Below are 19,230 nucleotides of genomic sequence, written 5' to 3'. Positions count from 1 at the left end.
GTTGAAGGTGACTGTTTTGACTTGTAAAGCCTTAAATCGTTTGAATCCAGAGATCCTACTTTTCATCTCATTTCATACTACCGGAGTTGGGATCCCCTTTGAGCTCCCTGAAAAAAGAAAGGGAGCTGCCAGAAGGGCATTCTCCAGAATGTGACTTAATTCTATATAATACTTATTAATACCTATGTATTACTTTGATTGCAGTTATATCAGGAATATACTTCCCACCTCGGTCTGAAAAAGCTCCTATTATTGACTTTGGACATGCTGCAAAGCTGTGCTGCAGATGTTTGGGGAGGGGACAGAATAAAGGGTAGGAGGAGTTATTAATTGTGGTGTCATGAAGTTCTGAGCTGGGAATTAATAATGATTATATGCATGGTCATTCGTAGGTTTTAGAGGTAATTATTGATTATTGTGCATTAAATACTGGAAGAGGCACCTGGAGTATGGGGTGGGCAGACCTAGTATGTATGTTTAAAAAAATTAAATAAAATAACAGATAAAAAAGACTAAACTATAGATCAGTGTCCCAAATAGTCTATTTACATAAATGCCAAAGACTAATGTGAGACAAGGTAGCTAAGGTAATATCTTTTATTAGACCAACTTCTGTTGGTGAAAGAGGAAAACTTTTGAGCTTACACAGAGCTCTGGTAAAGGTACAAACTGCTGGTCAACACTGGAAACTTCCATTGGAATCTCTATGCCTTGGTCTATACCAGAGTTAGGTCGATGCAAAGCAGCTTAGATTGACCTAAGCGTAAGTGTCTAGACTAAAATTTTGTTCTTGCCGACGTAATTCACCCACTATGCTGACTTAATAACTCCACCTCCATAACAGGCATAGAATCAATGTTCATGTAGTTAGGTTGACGCAGTGTCAGTGTAGGTGTGGTGTTGCTTACCTTGACTGTTGCTGGCTTTTGCCGCGATGGCTGACATGGACAGTTCAATCGGTGCAAGCGTTCCTGGTGAGGACATGCACCACTGACACAAGGAGCAAAGTGTAGATACACACAAGCGACGTAATTACTGCGGCAGCTGTATACTAACATACATTTGGTTGACTTAATTTTGTAGTGTAGACATGCCCTACGTCTCTCAGGGGTGTGAAAAGTCCACACCCCTGAAAGATGTAGCGAGGCTGACCTAATCCCTGGTGTACACAGTGCTAGGTCAACAGAAGAATTCTTCTGCTGACCTGGCTACTGCCTCTTGGGGAGATGGGTTATCTACGCCAAGAGGAGAACCTCTCCTGCTGGTACAGATAGTGTATATGCTGATGTGCTACCGCTGTGTAGCTGCCGTGCTGAAGCTGTGCCACTGTAGCAGTTTAACTGTAGACTTACCCTCAGCATGTCACAGCTAAATACAAGGTAGAGCAGATTGTTAGGCATAAGGCGTTAACTTACATCGCAAGAGACCATTCAAGGTGAAATGGGGAGTTAGCATCTCTGCAGATGTAGGACATAACTCAAAAGCTTGTCTCTTTCTCCTGCAGAATTTGGTCCAGTAGACGATATTACCTCACCCACCTGGTCTTTCTAATATCCTGGGACCAACACAGCTACAACAACACTGCAAAGGAATAATGTCTCTCTAATAGAAACCATAGCATTTACGTGAGTAGTCCTGTTAGTCATGAAATTTTTGTCCCTTTGCATATTTTACTTGTAATAATAGTAGATTATACCTTTTTTAGATTTAACTGTTTGATCCACTTGTCATCTTAATTACAGTATCACCACTAACATACACCTGTCTAGACATGTGTGTGGATCTATATTAGTGTGCATGGTTAAGAAGTGAAATGGTTAAAAACAGCATAGAGGCAAAGTTCATAATGACTCCATAACATACCACATTCCAAATCACCTTCCCATGTGGTTAATTGCAGACCTATCTGATTAATAGCATTTATAATTCACCTTTGACTTCCACTCTGTCCATTAATCCATTTCTGTCAGGACCTCTACTAACATTCCAACCCCCTGATTCAAAAGCTCACAATTTAAAAAAAAATAGAAAAAAGAATTCTTTCTTCCCTTCCTTCCCTCAGCCTCTTCTCCTCCTCTGAAATTACACTGTTGTGAAGTACAGGATAGCAGTATTTGCTCTTGGATCCGAGGCAGGCTTAAGTTCTGATATCTTATGAGAACTAGAAATATGACCTTTGTATCACTGGAAGAAATCTTCATCTGTTTGATCTTAAGGCCGTAGAAGTTTAAGGCAGGATAATAATAATCCAAGTAATAGAGAGGCAATTATTAAATTCCAGAAGGTCCTTACTGGGTTAGAAATTAACTGTAGCAGCTCAAGCCAAAGACCTCCTGAAAAACTCTCTGCTCAGTGTTTCAGCTGTTGCAAAAAAGACAGCAAAATGTTCGGATGCATAAAGAATAGGATGACAAATACTGAAACTATTAGAATGCCGTTATCTAAATCAACAGAATACTGTGTGCAGTTCTGGACTTGGCCGTGGAAAGACTTGAGCAGAAATAGAGGTCATTCAGAGAAGGGCAACAATAACAATTAGAGGCATGAAAAACTTCCATCAGAAGAGAGAGCTTGAAAAGATTGGAACTGTTCAGAAGAGATGAAAAAGAGGAAACAATGCTGGTGGGATACAAATACTGAACAGTAGAAAAAGGTAGATTAAGTGTTTTCTCTTTTACCTTTTTGATACAGAATGAAGGGCATTATCCAAAGAAACTGAAAGGCTGAAAACTTAAAAATGATCAAAGGATTTTTTTTGGTTAAAACCTCCAAAGATGAGGAGAAAAATAACCTCTTATGCTTCAGGTCCCATTCAGGAAAGCATCCCCTATTCAGGACAAGAGTTAAGCATGTGCTTAAGTGCTGCCTTGAAAAGTGATAGATTTAAGTGCATGCTTAAAAGTTTTCCTGTATGCTTCAGAACGTAAACCAGCCTATAAGTGATAGGGGCTTGGGAACTTCCCCCCATGAGCAGGCTATCGCCTAGTTGCCCACTTTGTGGTTTCTTGCACCTTTATCTGGATTAGCTGTTGCTGGTCATAGGCACAGACAGGATCCTGGACTAGATCTAAAATGGACCACTGGTCTAATCTGGTATGGCAATTCTATGTTTGTTTGGTAAATCCACTGGAAGAATATTGGTGTTCTTTCTTGAGTCAACAAGAGTTTTGATTTCTTTTTCTTATATGTCAGTGGAATAATGTGGGTCCATCCACAGTGATATGATGCCTAATTGTAGACAAAAAGGAGGCTTTATTTTAAATGGATTGAATTTTTATTTGATTTTTTTTAAATGTAGACTTTGTTGAATTAATAGTATCACCATGTGTTCAGCCTAATCACCTTTCTAATGCCAGAGTGTCTATTATCTGATTTTTTTATGAGCACATTAAAAAATGAAGGTGTTAGGTTTTAATGAGTCTGTGTGGTTTCCCAAAGGAGGAAAGGCAAGGGAGAGTGAGGGATTAGAAGCCTGATTATTTCATAATGAGGAACTTTTCTTCTAAAATCAAATCAGGGTAATTATAAAGTGACATATTCGCATATCAGTGCAATGACTTCACCAAGGCTGTCATAGTGCCAGAGTTCATAAATATGTGGAATTACCATAAATTGTGACATTATAATGAGTTTAACGGGCTAAAATATTCATATTGTAGAGTATCTGCATCTTGTGCTCTGAAGTAGTAAGCGAACTCTCTTCCTGACACATTTCATTGAGTACAAAGGGATACATTCACCTCTGACATAAGCAAGATCAACTTCATTGTCTTGAATGGAGTTGTACCCACTTACTCCAGTGAAGTGTTTAGCCAAAGATGTTTGTAAAAGGACTATTTCCTTGCTATTAATTTGACTACAAGCACACCCTGATGAATGTCCAATAAGCTTTCTCTTCCTTCTCAGTCTCCACTGCCCACTAGTGTCTCTCTGTCTGTTCCCTAAATTCTGTTATTTTTTCTCAGGATGTACAGACCAACCACTGTGTAAGATTGGACCACAAATACCAAATTTATTTTATGTTGATACACCACCTAGCACAATGGGGTTCTGGACCATGACTGGAGATCCTAGGAGTTACAATAATACAAGTAAAGAACAACAACAATAATAATAATGCCCACCCATAGTACAGGTAGGCACCTTGCTTAGAGACTGCATTCTGAAAAGCCATGTGTGATGAACCGTCCTCTGCTGTATTGTGCTGCAAATGGAGGGGCAATAAGCTTCTTCAACAAGCAATTTTATTGTAATCTTGCATTTTGTTGTAATCTTTACCTGACTTCCCACATACTGGTGATCATATCTCTGTCTCCAGAGTGCTCTCTTAGGGCCTGATTCAACAATCACTGGAGTAAATAGATTCCCATTGACTTCAGTGGGAGCTGGATCAGGGCTCTGATAGGCAAGCAAAATATGAAAGGTCAGAAACATGGTCTATAAAAATCTCTAGACATGAGGGAGTTAAAGGGAAATGATTATTAACCCTGCTGTCTAGATGAACAGCCCTTTTCTCTCAATAAAAACAAGTTTAAATGGACGGGGCTGTGTGTAACCTCTTGCTGAGTGTACTATAACTACAGCATTTGCTTACACCAATGTTAAATGGATTATTTAAAAACACTTAGTCTTTTTTTTTAATATTCAAAGTCCAATGCTATGCTATTCTGTTCTGTGGGCCTTTAGTCCAAACTTTTTACATGGGTATTTCATTGCTATTGCTAAGCTACTCGTTCCTTTGACACCCAAAACATTTTCAGATCCATTGTATCTTATTCAAAACATCTTTATCACCCAAAAAGAGCAGTGCTGGGACTTAGCAGGGTTTTCACCAGACAAATCAGAAAAGTATAAAACCGGTTCATACTGAAATTTTGACTCATTCTTCAAGTGTTGTATACACCATTATTGCAGGAACGTAAAAGAACTTGCCTGGGGAAGGAAGGAAATCATTATAATGATTCATCACGTGCGCACATGAAGGCAGAACAGTAACAAGAGGCCAAGGCTTTGTTGGTAAAATGGTCTTTGAAAGTATTGGACCCCAAACTGATTTTTAATAATATCTGTGCAAAGCAGGCTGCAGATGACCACCACACAGCTGATCCTCAGGCACCCTGGTAGGAAACAATAAACAAGTAAGATAGTATGATTCCCCACTATCATTCTGACACTAAATCTTAAATCCTCACATCGTTTCAGTCTTCATGGCTGTTAGCTCCTGCCTCCAGCTCATCTTCCCAAACAGAAGAGTGATGCAGGAGGTGGTGAATTATCCAAAAACATTTTTAAGGCAAAAGGGATGATCAGCTCTTTAAATGTTCAAAGCACAGCTGCTTCTCCTTATTGGTCACAGTGCTGTTAGCAGTACAATGAATACTTTGCAACGTGAGCCAGATTGTGCCCCATCCTGTGCAATCCACCCAATTGTAGCCCCTCACTGCGCTGACTCAGGTATCTGTACAGGGTGAGAAAGCAGCCTCCTCAGAGCTGCTACTTGTCTTCCCATACAGCTGGGCTGGGAGTAGAGCCAGAGCTGCTCTGACTGTGCCAGGGGACAGACAATGTGTTAGGTTGGGGCTGGTTTAGGACACCAGCACATAGTTTTGACGCAGACATCAGAATCTATTTCCTGGGCTGCTCCAGGACAGCTTAACTATGAGCTGCTCCATTATATGGGTTTGGTGGCAAAGCCACAACTTAGCCCATAGTAAGGTGCCTTTCAGTGTGAGTAAAGCTGGTACTCTCTGACCTTTAAGAGAGGATGAATAGAGACGGACAATGTGAATCCACGTTATGTGTTCTCGTTTTCAAACTAAGGCCTGGATTGTAAATCCCTTACTTGCATTGGTAAACGGTTCTTCACATGACTAGTCCCAGTGGAGCCAGTGGGAATTGAAACTACATGTGTGAGTAACGGCTCAGCTTTGTGAGTAAGGCATTCACAATCCAGTCCTGAATCTTGGTCACAGGAGCTGCTTTCCCAGTGCTGACAGTATTGACTAAACCTGACTCGTGATCCCCAAAATGGGGAAAATTTGTGAAGATTATTTCCATTTATTGACCATCTCAGAATTTTCAGACCTAGCTCAGCTTATGCTACTGTGTAGCATGAAAGAGTTTTCCCTGATAATATACTCAACAGATCTATTCACAACATCATTACTCACTAACTTCTAGACTAGTGGCACTGAAGCTTAGGCTGTAATGCAATTCAGAGGCTGCTTAAATAGTTCTCCTCAAAGAGACACTTTATTCACAACTTTTCTTATTAATCCATTATTGTATAAAATATGCCAATAAATTATGCAACAAATTTGAGGCAAAAAAGTGTCTTATTAAGAAAAAGGGCTCCAGGGCATTTTGTTGTAAAAACTCCTCCAGATTTTAGAACAAATTCTGCCCCTTAGTTTTATTTGCTCTCTCTAGGTATGTTTCAAGCTAGAGGAAGGGTAAAAAGGTCCAAAGGTGCCTCTTCCAAATGATCTTACTTTTTTTATGTCCAGCCCATCTCCCCTAAAGACTGAGCTGACAGCGGCATCAGGATCGCAGAAGATCATTGACTATCTGGCAAGAGATCCGCCAGCCCAGCACGGACTAGCCTCTGGCTTCTAGATACAATTGCTCCAGTGATGTCTGGGGACATGGGGAGACAGCTCATTGTCCTCACTGCCCTATTCTGAGCCAATGTTGTATGGCTGTTTTCCTTCTGGGGATGGTGCTTTGAGGTTTGTGGTTGGTTTACAATGGTAATTTTATACCTATCAACCAACCTGAGTGATTTTCCTTAAGGTACCCGAAATACAATGTCTACCAGGAGCCTTCACCTTAGCTGCAGTCAAGGCTGGTGTGGTCTCCAGATATGTCAAGTTTCAAATCCTGTGCACCACTCATGTCCCCACTTGTCATATTATGCCATGCTGATTAAGGATTAATCTATAATTCTGTACACACAAATGCCAAAACAAAATATTGCAGGCAGCACCATTATGGTGGGATTGTTAGTCACAACTAATGCTGGTAGTGACAGCACTGGAAAGAGTGATTCAAAAAGGAACCCACATTGCTGTGATACAGAGTGGGAGACTGTAACAAACGACTTGGGGAACATCTCCACAAAATTATGTGAACCTCCCTGTACCTCCGACAGCTCTGTGTGATGAAGCTCCGGCCTCATAGTAGGGAAGATGTCTGAGCTTTTTAGCTACTCCCACTGAATGCTCCATGTTCAGCTGTTATCCACATATCTGATGGTGTGGAACTGCTACAGCACTTCTCCCTTACTCTACAATGTTAATAGTTCTCTGTGCCACCCTTTTGTACAAGTGACCAGCACAGCAAGTTGAGGCACGAGTCGTCTTAATATAAATCTAGACTGGGACTTTCACATAAAACACATCCTGGGCTGGTGCTTCCAGCTTATAAGATCATGGGAGGAATGCCTCCCTGTGGAGGTTCAGAGTCCAGCTCAAGGATGGTCAGGAGAGGAGGTCACTTGCTCTCTTCCCGTCCAGTGCTGAGGGCTGCTTCAGGCTGATTTGGCCCCTGGTGCAAGTGAAAAGAGCTCTGGGGGCTATCTTAACTTGCAGCCAGGCTGGCACAGTCTCTATAGGCATTCATTGTATAGGATGCCCTGCTCATGCCTCCTCCCACCCCTGCATACCCCCTTCTAGCTACCTCAAAGTCAATATACTGCCTGTGTGGGGGCACCTGTGTGTGGGATGGGGAGAGGGTTTAGAGGTGACAGAACTGGCTTTGTACCTGTAGGAGAGGGCCCCTTGTCTTTAGGGTTGCTTTGCAGGCTCTTTATATTGGCAGCAACACTGAACCTGGCCCAGTGTGTGCAAAGCAGCAGATAGTATGCAAACCCTCCTGAAAGTTATGATTTTGCACAGTAAATATTTTCGTACTCAGACTTGTGTTTTTTCAGTACTGGGGTCCAAATGGATCTGGATTTGATATGGTCTAAGCAGATTTATCTGGATGAGAGTGAATTACACCCGTATAGTAAGGAATAAATGCATGTAACTAAATGACCTTTGATTGCTACAGGCCTGTCCTTTGCATTCATTACCCTAGTATTTGATCCTTGCTGACAGTTGTCTAGCTTCTTAGACATTGTACATTTTGTGTCAGGTTTGCTTTTCTTTATATATAGGTTTATCTGCTAATATGTGCATCTGCTAATACGCTCATCCATTATTTCAGGAGTCTGCTTAATCAATTTATGGGCTTCAGTGTGCCTTTGTATTACTCAGCTGATCAGGAGAGCTAGAGTAAATAAGTTTCCCTTGCTTAGTGTTGTAGCAACCAGGCAAGGTACTAACAAACTTCAACAGGACTTTATTTTTAAAGTGGAAACCTCTTTACCAAGCTGCTGCTGCACCCTCAGTAGCTCTCACTCCGCCTCCTCAATTTCCCCCCCTCCTTCCTGTTTCCTGTCCTTTCAGACTCCCAACAGCCAGTGCTCCCAGTTCTAATAATTACAAGCGGCATCTAAACACTATATTACCTCCTCTCTTAAGAAACTCTCCCAATTAAAATAAACTTTGTTGTTCCAACCACAGGAACAAATATGAAACAAGACACTATACTGTTGGCAAAATATTACACTGGAAGCACTGTAGATACTACATAACATAGTCTCTAGTCCAGACAGGTGGTCGTCTGGGTCTGGCAAGACGTCTCTCAAGCCCCGGTACCGGTGCAATGTCTTGTTGTGTTGATACTACGGTGAAGTCATCCAATGCAGACTGGGTGTTGGCATAATCTCTTCTTGGTGCTTAGGCAGGTGGAAGATAAGAAGCTTCCATACCCGCCCATCAGAAAGTCAATAGGTGTAAGGTCCCTTCTTCTCTATGATTTTAAGAGGAGCTGTGAATTTATGGTCCCCTTTGTGTAAAATTCCAGGTTTTCGTATTCTAACGAAGGAACCACACTCAAACTTTGGTTCTTTAGCACCCCGCCGCTTGTCTGTGAAAGCCTTAGACTTTACCTGGTTCTGTTCAGCTGTTTTTCTCACATCATCCTCGTTTGGGGCATCAGGTCGTGCCTTTAACAATCCAGCAATGTTCAGTTTAGTATTCATCTGTTTCCCATGCAGTAACTCTGCGGGTGACCTTGCATTATGGCATGTCATGTAGCGTGGTATGCCTGCGAGAAATCAGTAGTGAAGTTTCTCCACAATCGCCCTTCCAGTTTAGCTGTTTGCAAATTCTCTTTCAAACTTCTGTTAAACCGTTCTATTTCCCCATTGGCTTGAGGGTAATATAGGGATGACCTTCTGTGTAAAATGTTCCTCTGTGTTAGTTTCAAACTCCAGGGAAGTAAATTGACTACATTATCTGAAACCAGTTCTTTGGGGTTACCTTCCCTGTTAAAAATTTAAGAGAGGAACTTAATTACTGTAGCAGAAGAGATTTGCGATGTAAACGCTACCTCAGGCCATTTACTGAAATAGTGTATTAAAATAATGGCATAATGGCAGTCACTTGGAACAGTATCAAAGGGTTCTACAAAGTAAATTGCCACTTTTTCCCATGCAGATTCAGGAAGATGAACAGGCTGTGATGGAGGGGTACATGTCACTGCTGTCTTATCTTGCATTTGGCAAGATTTTACTCCAGCTTGTGAAATTTTATGCCCCAGAAAGGAGAGTTCAGTTTGTCTAAATTTGCATTTGGACCTATTGAGCTTGAGGCCTGCTTTGCTGAGGCAGTTTAGTACAGACTGCAGGTTACTGTCATGCTCCTCAGAACTATTTCCAAATACGATAATATCATCCAGATAGCACTGAACTCCATGTTGATTCTTCAAAGTCAATGACATCATTTTTTGGAAGGCACTTGGGGCAGATACGAGACCATATGGAACACATTTAAAATGAAATAATCCCCCACGTGTAATAAATACTGTGAGGTCTCTGCTATCTTCATGCAACGTAACCTGGTGGTATGCGCTCTGCAAATCAAGAGTAGAAAACATCTTTCTCCATATGTGAGGAAGAGGATGGCTGTCAATCACGATAGCTTTATTTGGCTCCCTTAAGTCCACACAAAGGCGAATGCCTCCACCCTTCTTCTGCGTCACTACTACAGGTGAAACCCATTCTGAGGAGTTGATCTCTTCAATAATGTCCTTTTGAACAAAGTTTCTCAGTTCCTCTGGAACAGCTTCCCTGACTGAAAATGGAAAGCGCTGTAATTTCTGTCGTACAGGCATCACATTATTCCGCATTTTAACTTTATGCAGAAACCCATAAGCACAGTTGAGTTTCTCCTCAACCTGGTGTTGGGTCCCAGCTGACACTGGTGTGTGTACTGCAAGAATGCTTTGCTGAGGAAGATCAATTTGTCCATCAACTACCCTGAGATTTAAAGCAGCCATAAATCTCTGCCAAGGATAGGAGTGCCTCTGTGGACAATGTAGAACTCTGCAGTTACACAGCAATCACCAAAAGTAATTATGGCTAGCAGGCAGCCATGTACTGGAATATGGTTTTTCAGATAGCACACCAAGTGAAGCTTGGGTTTAGTAAGAGGCACATCTTTAATGTAATGCAAATAGATGGAATCAGGTAGTATAGATACTGCTGAGCCAGTGTCCAACATTAGCTGAATAGAGTGTGATTTGCCTGAGGGTATGGTGGGAATGTTTATATTGCACTTTATTCTGGAATATGTGCAGTTGTGATTTTGTCCACGCTCAGCACAGTAACATCTGGTATTGTAACTGTATGCACCTGTTGATTAAACTGGCTGCTGTGACATACTTTAGCAAAATGCCCAATCTTTTTGCAATGATTGCACTGAGCTACTTTTGCCAGACATCCTGTGTAGCTTGCAAGGTGTTGTGAGGATCCACAGTGAAAGCATGCTTTTACTGTATTTTGAATTTTGCTGATTTAGTGGTTTTTCATTAGTTTTCCTCTTGTAATTGTGTGTCTGCAGTGATAGTGAACTTTTCTGCAAAGGAGTCACAGCCTGGACTGTGCCTCCTGTATCCATGTTCATTATTTTGGCTTCAGCTGTAGCTGACTCAATCTGGGTAGCGATGGTTATTGGTTTTTCTAGTGTAAGTTGTGGTTCTAGAATAAGTGTTCTCTTACACAAAGCATGGTTGTTTTCTCAATGAGCTGGTCTCTAATCATCTCATCTGCCATATTCCCAAAGTCACAAGTTACAATCAGACTCCTGCTCACGCTGGTGAAATCTGTAGTGCTTAGCTACTACATACACTTTTTGCACAAAAAAATTCTTTAATGCAGTGAGTGCAGTCTCATATTTATCGTCTGCAAGGGGAAAAGTGTAAAATATACGCTGCCCTTCCGCTCCAAGGAGGTGGATTATCAAAGCACACTTTCTTTCTTCAGAAATCTCTGTAGCACTGATTGCAAGCAGATAAGTCTCAAACATATGGATCCAGGTAGTAAAAGCAATTGGAGGCTCACCTGGGCTTTGCAGAAAGGGTGCAGGTGGGTTCAGATGCAGAAGATCCCATCCTCATCGCCAAAATGTTGTAGCAACCAGGCAAGGTACTAACAAACTTCAACAGGACTTTATTTTCAAAGTGGATATCTCTTTACCAAGCTGCTGCTGCACCCTCTGTTGCTCTCACTCCTCCTTCTCAACTTCCCATCCTCCTTCCTGTTTCCTGTCCTTTCAGACTCCCAATAGCCAGTGCTCCCAGTTCTAATAATTACAGGCAGCATCTAAACACCACACTTAGCTTACTCGGCTTCTGGTCTGATGCAACAAGGTGCAGCCTCTGCTCTCTGGGTACCGTTCACATCTGTGACAGGGTGGAGAAAGGTGTGGAAGGAGCAGAGCTCTGGCTGTACTTCCCTATCATCCACTTGCAGGCCAGAGTGTGAGGGGAGGGGAAAGTAAATTTACACCCTATCAAGGGCTGTTATAATTTATTTCCTCCCCAGTTTCCCTCAGAGGCAAAGGGGAGCAGTGGAGTCAAAATTCCTTCCTAGTTGCTCCACCCCAAGAAAAACTGTATGTGCCACTGTCTATGCAGGGCTGAGCTTAAAGACTCTATTTGTTGCATGTCATTGTTCAGTAGAGGGTCAGCTCCCACCACATTTTGAAAATAAAAGGAAAACTATGCAAAGAATAAATATGGGACTTAGTTGCCTTAATTCTTTCATTTGCCTTTTCAGTAGGTTGTGGCTATATAATGGTGCACACAAAATTAGAGGCTAATGGAAGAATCAGTCAGGGGCATGAACAAACTGCTGCTGAAGCCTGTCTGTTAATATAACATTGGTGGACTTTGTTCCCATGTGTGTGCCTAGATTTACTTCTCACCTAGATTTACGTCCATACCCTTAATGAGTTAAAAAACAAAACCCAGGAAGTAGTTGTTATGAAGGAGTCAGTACAATAATACTGAATAGAACTGCTTGAATAACAAGACCATGAAGTAATTGGAGTAAATGAGCAGAAACAATTAACTTGCTCTACATCAAAATACACATCAAAATACAGAGTAAAGGGAATGCACGATTTTCATCTTTGATTGCTTGAAAGAACTTATAGGACCTGATATTCAGATTGGTTTTCCCAGATCTCTCAAAAGCAAATGGATGTTCTACTGTTTTCAAATTTTAGTACATGATGACTGGAATTTAAAGTGCTTTTTCAGGTCTTTTGCTTCAAGGACCCTGAGCAAATTCCAATTTTGCTGAGCAAATTCCAATCTTTGCCGTACATTGGTATAATATATTCCTTTCCCCCATACCTAAGCCTGTGTAATCCAAGGAGAACCTGACACATATCTGAACCAGTGCCCAGATGCTCTGAACACAATACAAAAGGGGTACTTCCAAAAAGGCTGCTACAGGAGGCAACAAATGCAGTTGCCAAAAGAATGTGAGTGGTGAAACCCCACCAACCCTATGAGTATTTGGTATCTATGGGAAAAGTGAATCATATAAACATATATATACCGAATAGAATGGTTCTAATCGAGAGCTAACATAAATTATGATGGGAGCATAAGTTAGTTAGTCATTAAACCCCACATAGGTGTGCATAGGGAAGTGAATGTTAGCAGGGTGGTGAGTGTAGTAACCCTCCCCCAGACACGAACGCCTGCTACAGCTGTGATGCAGCAGTGTAGAATGCTGTCCTGGGGGTTTGGGGGGTAGAGCCAATGAGAGGGCAGCTCGAGCTGGGGAGGGGGCTCAGAATCCACTCAAAGGGGGAAGCTGGAAAAAGCTATTAGGGAAGGAGAGGGATCTAGATGCTGAGCTAGCAGATGAACAGGAGCTGGCATAGGAGGTGAGGGGATAAAATAAAAGAACAGGAGAATAAAAGTAGGGGACTGGAAAGTGAGGAGGAGGAAAGAAGGAAAATAGGAAAGTTTCCAGGTCAGGAGAAACAGGAAAAAAAAGACATGGGTAGGTGAACAGACACTATTAGTGAAGGGAAGTAGCAGGAAATGAAATCTACAGTTGTACCAGGGAGGGAGTATCAAGCAAAAACCAGAAAGAAAATATAACTGGTGGAAAAGAGAATTGATCAAAATCTGTGTTAGATGAAAACAGATCCTGAAAATAGTAAACGAGAAGCCCACCCCAAAAGGACCAGTTCAAAGGTGCCTAATGGACAAATGAGGGCCCACCAGGTGGAAAAACCCCACTTGTGGGTAAACTTGGTGAAAAGAGGAACAGCCACAGGAACATCAAATCTAAGGAGCACTTCAAGCCCAAGAGAAGCAAAGAACAGGACAGCACAAGTGGACCTGGACTTTCAGCCAAGGAGAGGAAAAGATGATTCTCCTCTGAAGTGACACAGTATATTGTTGAGTAATCTTTTTTTGTTCTTGCTAGTAACAATGCGTTTGGTACTAACTGCCCAGGGTGAGGAAGAGTAGCATGCACAGGCTCGCGATGGTTAATGAGGTGGAAAGCTCTAGTTTATTATTGTAAGTGGTAAATCTTTGGTAATGTTCTATATTTATGCTCTGGGAACAATTTGGGGTTTTCCCTCATAAAGTCCTAAACATTTAAAATTATCCCTTTTTTTCCATCTTCTTCTTCTTCTTGCTTTGCCTCTGCCTTTCTTCAGCATTAATGTAACCTAGCCTGACCGGTGGTTTTTTAATTTCTCCTGAAAGCACATACAAAAATGACACTTTTTTAGAGAATGTGAAGGCTGAGGGAAAGATCACAGCCTATTTCTGTTGAGGTGAAGCAAATTTTAGGTTTGAATGTCAAATTAAGTGGTACCAAGTATCAGAGTGGTAGCCGTGTTAGTCTGTATCCACAAAAACAACGAGGAGTTCGGTGGCACCTTAAAGACTAACAGATTTATTTGGGCATACGCTTTCGTGGGTAAAAAAACAACTTCGGATCCATGGAGTCTCCATGCATCAAATGAAGTGGGTTTGAGTCAGGTGAAAGCTGTTGCTGGGAGAGGAAACACCAAGTTCCAGTGATTGGTTGGTTGTTTAAATCCACACAAGCTTCCTCAGATCCATGGCTGAGACAGTGTTAATGGAAAGATTGATTTTTCTGCTATAGAGCAGCATAGTATACACAGACCAAGCCCATTACCATTACATGTTAATTAGCTCATAAATTTGTAATGCCACACTGAGATTTAATACACTACTCCTCTGGTATCATACACTGTTCCTGCTCACGCTTCATGATGATTATGAGGGTAAGGTGTAACAGTGCTACAGTACTGATAGTATTTTCCCAACTTGAAATTCCAAGTAGGTTATAAATACGGGAGACACTTGCGGAGCAATGACAAAAGTCTGTTTTACTCAGACAGATACTCAATCACTTTAAAACTCTCAATTTTGAGTCGTCTTTCTTTGCATCCACACTTGAATAATAACAAAATATTCAGCAGCTCCTCTTTACATAATTCCACTTCAGTACTAAGTAAATTTCTCTTGGAAACCAAATTTGTGCCAAAGCCGAACCATTTAAGTAATCAAATTTAAGTTTAGAGTAGGTATGAACTAATCTAGAGAAATATCCTCCAGTAGTCTATTATTTAAACAAATTGTGACTAGCACTAAAGAAGTGTTTATTAAGAAACATGGGTTGGAATTTTTATACTCACAGATCAGTAAGCAAATGAAAGTGTCTGCTTCTGCACCAATAGCGTGTATAAGAGTAAAAGCAAAACCTATTCTTCAATGGACTAGCATGTTCAGGATGCATTGAAACAGGGATTAACTGCATGATGGCTATAGCTGGAAGAACTATGCCTTCTTCTGCCTTAAAGTAAATGTGTCCGAGAAAGTCCTGGGATGGGTCACATAAGGCAGAATTTGTGCATTTGTAGTTTTTGAAATTTTTCTAAGAGTCAATTTGTTGGTATGAGTAAAGAATTGGGGACAACCTCTTTAGACATGCCCTACTTACTCTTTAGGTTATGTACCTCTCAGGAAGGGAATAAAGAAAAGCCTGCTTCTGCTTATTTGAATATCCCTCTAGAGGCTTTGGGAGCTGGGATTCATCACTTGCACATGAATGTGTGGTTAATAATTGCACTGTACCACCGACGTCTGTCTAATGTAAGGTTCCATATGCAATAGAGTACAGATGCCATAGAAAAGAAGTGTGTGCACCTTGGATAAGAGCTTGTTCATTTTCCTTTCTCCATTGATAATAAAAGCTAGATAATGCATTAAGCTAGTGTATTGTTTGAAAATACCTAATTGTGTAAATTCTGCTGTCTGGATTCCTTCTGTAACAGTACTGTACTTCAGAAGATAAAAAGTTGGCATTTAATTTCCTTTTTGTCAGGATGGAGGAAGGATGAGGGAGTATTTCTTCCTGTCTCTCTCTATTTCATGTTTCAGAGTAACAGCCGTGTTAGTCTGTATTCGCAAAAAGAAAAGGAGTACTTGTGGCACCTTAGAGACTAACCAATTTATTTGAGCATGAGCTTTCGTGAGCTACGAAGCCTCATGAAAGCTCATGCTCAAATAAATTGGTTAGTCTCTAAGGTGCCACAAGTACTCCTTTTCTTTTTGTCTCTATTTCATGTTTCACATTAAACAATGACCACAAATAGTGACTTTTGATATCAGCTATGGGTAAACTTGCTTCTGTTCTCTGTCATAAAGCTTCAGAGTCATGGCTCCTGATGACATGATCTGCTACTAAAAAATTATACTTGTCATTCTTCTCTATGTAATGTCATGTTATGCATCAAGGGCCAAATCTTAGGCCTACTGAATCAATGAAAGTCATGTATAATTGAGAGTCATAGAGTTAACAGACTTCACTGGGAGCAGGACTTGGCTAGAAGTAACAGAATCTGATTTCATCTGTTTTACAGGCTAAATCATTGAACAAGTTTTCATGGTTTCTCCTCCTGATAAATACTCCTACAACAAAAGAGAAATGGAGAAAATCAGTGAATGGGCAGGAGAGGAATGCCTAGCTTTTAAATACAAAAAAGCTTGATTGAAATAATGTTTTAATTGTAATATTCTACCAACATAGAACAGAATTGTTATATGCTCATGGAGATTTACTAGTAATTGTACTTGAAGTTACTGTTAGTGATGGGTGAAGGAAGGAAGACAGAATAAGAGATCCTCCCCAACCCCAAATGCACACTTTGAACTCTTGGTGAAGTTAGAGATGCCTGATTGAAATATACTAAAAAGAAAGTTATTTTGTGCTGCTCTGCATTTCTGTGTGCCAGCTAAGAGTAAAAGCAGAAGTGCTGAAATGATGTGAGAGGGCCTGTTTTCTGAAGGAAGCGGAAAGAAAGTTCTGGAAATTGGAGTTGGTTTGGAATTTTCCATCAAAATTCTTTTTGTTTAATGGAAAATCCGATGTCCACATTAAATTTTGCTGAATTTTTTCAAATTTTCATCAGGAAAAACTGAAATGAAATATTACTAGCACCAGCAGGAGAGTGAATTTGTGTGGGGGGGTGGAGGGTGAGAGAACCTGGATTTGTGCTGGAAATGGCCCACCTGTTGATCACTTTAGATAAGCTATTACCAGCAGGACAGTGGGGTGGGAGGAGGTATTGTTTCATGATCTCTGTGTGTATATAAAGTCTGCTGCGGTTTCCACGGTATACATCTGATGAAGTGAGCTGTAGCTCACGAAAGCTCATGCTCAAATAAATTGGTTAGTCTCTAAGGTGCTACAAGTACTCCTTTTCTTTTTGAAATGAAATATTTTGTCTTGGGGGGTTACTCCAATTCAAAACCTTTCAGTTTGTTGAACTGAATTGAAAATTGTGTTTTGAAACAGTTCAACATTAATCTGTCTGTCTGAGCTGCTGTGAAGCCTGATGCTCCCTTATTCTCTATGCTAAGCTCCCTGCCTGGACTACACCTCCCATGATGCACTAGGTCTTGCCTCTGGCGGAACTGCTGCAGTGCATTGAATTGAATTGAATTGAGTCCCTTCAGTGTAATGCAGAGGGGAAAATGTGGGCATAAGATACCTGAACTACAATGCCCATCAGTCACCATGGCAGCTTAGGTGGACACAGATCAATGATGTTTTGATTCAGTTTGGCAAACCGCAATGAAGCATGTTGACATTTCCAAAGAAAAAATATTTTTGCAATTTTTTCATCAAAAAGTGTCAATATTTGGATTTTTTTTTTGTTCCAAGTTAGAATTAAAACACATGCCAAATTATTGGACTTTTGGGGTGGAATTTTTTTTAAAATCAGCTCTACTGAAAGACACTTACAAGGATGCTTGTTTTCATGAGGCTTCATGGGCTTTTTAGACCCAAAAGGTTCAGCTAAACTTTGGGCAAGCATGGAAGCATTTGGTTGCTTACCTTATTTGAGGTTCCCATGTAGTTCAGAAGGTAAATTAACAATTGATTATTGTTCTTGGCTTTTTAATCTGTTGTGAAGCTCTAGTTTAGAAATGGGAAACAGCCTTGTGAGTATGGTAGTGAAATTCACATGACCTATATTTAATTGCAGAATAACAAAACTGTTTTTGCAGTGTAACATAAAAAGCAACTGGACAATCTGTTTCCTAAGGAAAAGACCATTTGCAGAATGTAAACGCCATGTAAAGTGATTATTGAGGAAAACCTTTCAAACCATTGTTCTCTTTGAAGAAAGCGACTGAGAGACATAAAAAGAGAAACTTTTTATTGAATATTTCAAATACAGTAGCTCCCACTGAAAGCTTCCCAAAAGTATCTTTTAATCAGTGAAGGCCAAAAATAGATCCCAGCTTTAATAAGCTAAAAGAGATAAAAAGGGACAGTTACTTGTCATTGTTAATCTTTTTCACCAGGAGGAAATAGCTTTGTATCAGATCAGATTTTCAAGTATTTTTCAAGATATTTAGTGTATGGGGGTGAGGGGGTGGGGGGAAAGGAAGGTAACATAATTCCCAGGGAGAGCTTCCATCACTCTCTTCATTTGTATTCTGATGAGCTCTGATTACTTAACTTATGAAGATATTCAAGTGGATAGAAGTACTTCACTAAGCCCCTGTGCATGGTAACTGCATAAATAGTTTGGCAGTGAGTAGTGAGCAAGGCTTTCAGGAACTGTGGGATTCCTCTAGCTGCATCAATTTGTAGCTCTGCGTCAGTTAAAGAAAGATTTGCGTGGTGCTTCAGCAATCGATTTTCCATTGCTCACAACCCTGCTTCTGGGTTCAAGATTTCAATTTGTTTTGGAGGACTTTAGTTCCAGCAGGAGTTCGATTGACTAGCAGAGTTTAGTGCATTACTTTAGGTGGGCAGAGGTAGTTTCTGAAAGGTGATTTAGCATCGGCAACTTGGAGCTCAGTCCCAATGGTAGCATAACTGACTCTTGTACACGCTCCTTTGATTCTTCTGTCTTAAGGTTTCATTCAGAGGCTTTCTCTGAGTTAGAGTAACATGACTAATTATTTGAGTCATCTGAGGTTTTCAGGTTTCCTTTCAATTGGAGCCTCTTTGCTCTGGTTTTATGATGTATGTGTCTAGACTCAAATCCTGGGCTTACAGGGGTTTCCTTAGCACTTTACTACAGGGTTCTTTCGATGAACTACTGGAGCATCCATTAATGTTGCCTGAGTATAATCCTAGTGATCATAGGGAGATTGTGTTATGAATGTCAGACAGCACAGTAGAATCATAGAATATCGGGGTTGGAAGGGACCCCTGAAGGTCATCTAGTCCAACCCCCTGCTCGAAGCAGGACCAATTCCCAGTTAAATCATCCCAGCCAGGGCTTTGTCAAGCCTGACCTTAAAAACCTCTAAGGA

Source organism: Caretta caretta, chromosome 2 (assembly GCF_965140235.1).
Source record: "Caretta caretta isolate rCarCar2 chromosome 2, rCarCar1.hap1, whole genome shotgun sequence".
Classification (NCBI taxonomy): Eukaryota; Metazoa; Chordata; order Testudines; family Cheloniidae; genus Caretta; species Caretta caretta.
The sequence above is the reverse complement of the archived record's forward strand: the minus strand, read 5'-3'. Positions refer to the sequence as shown.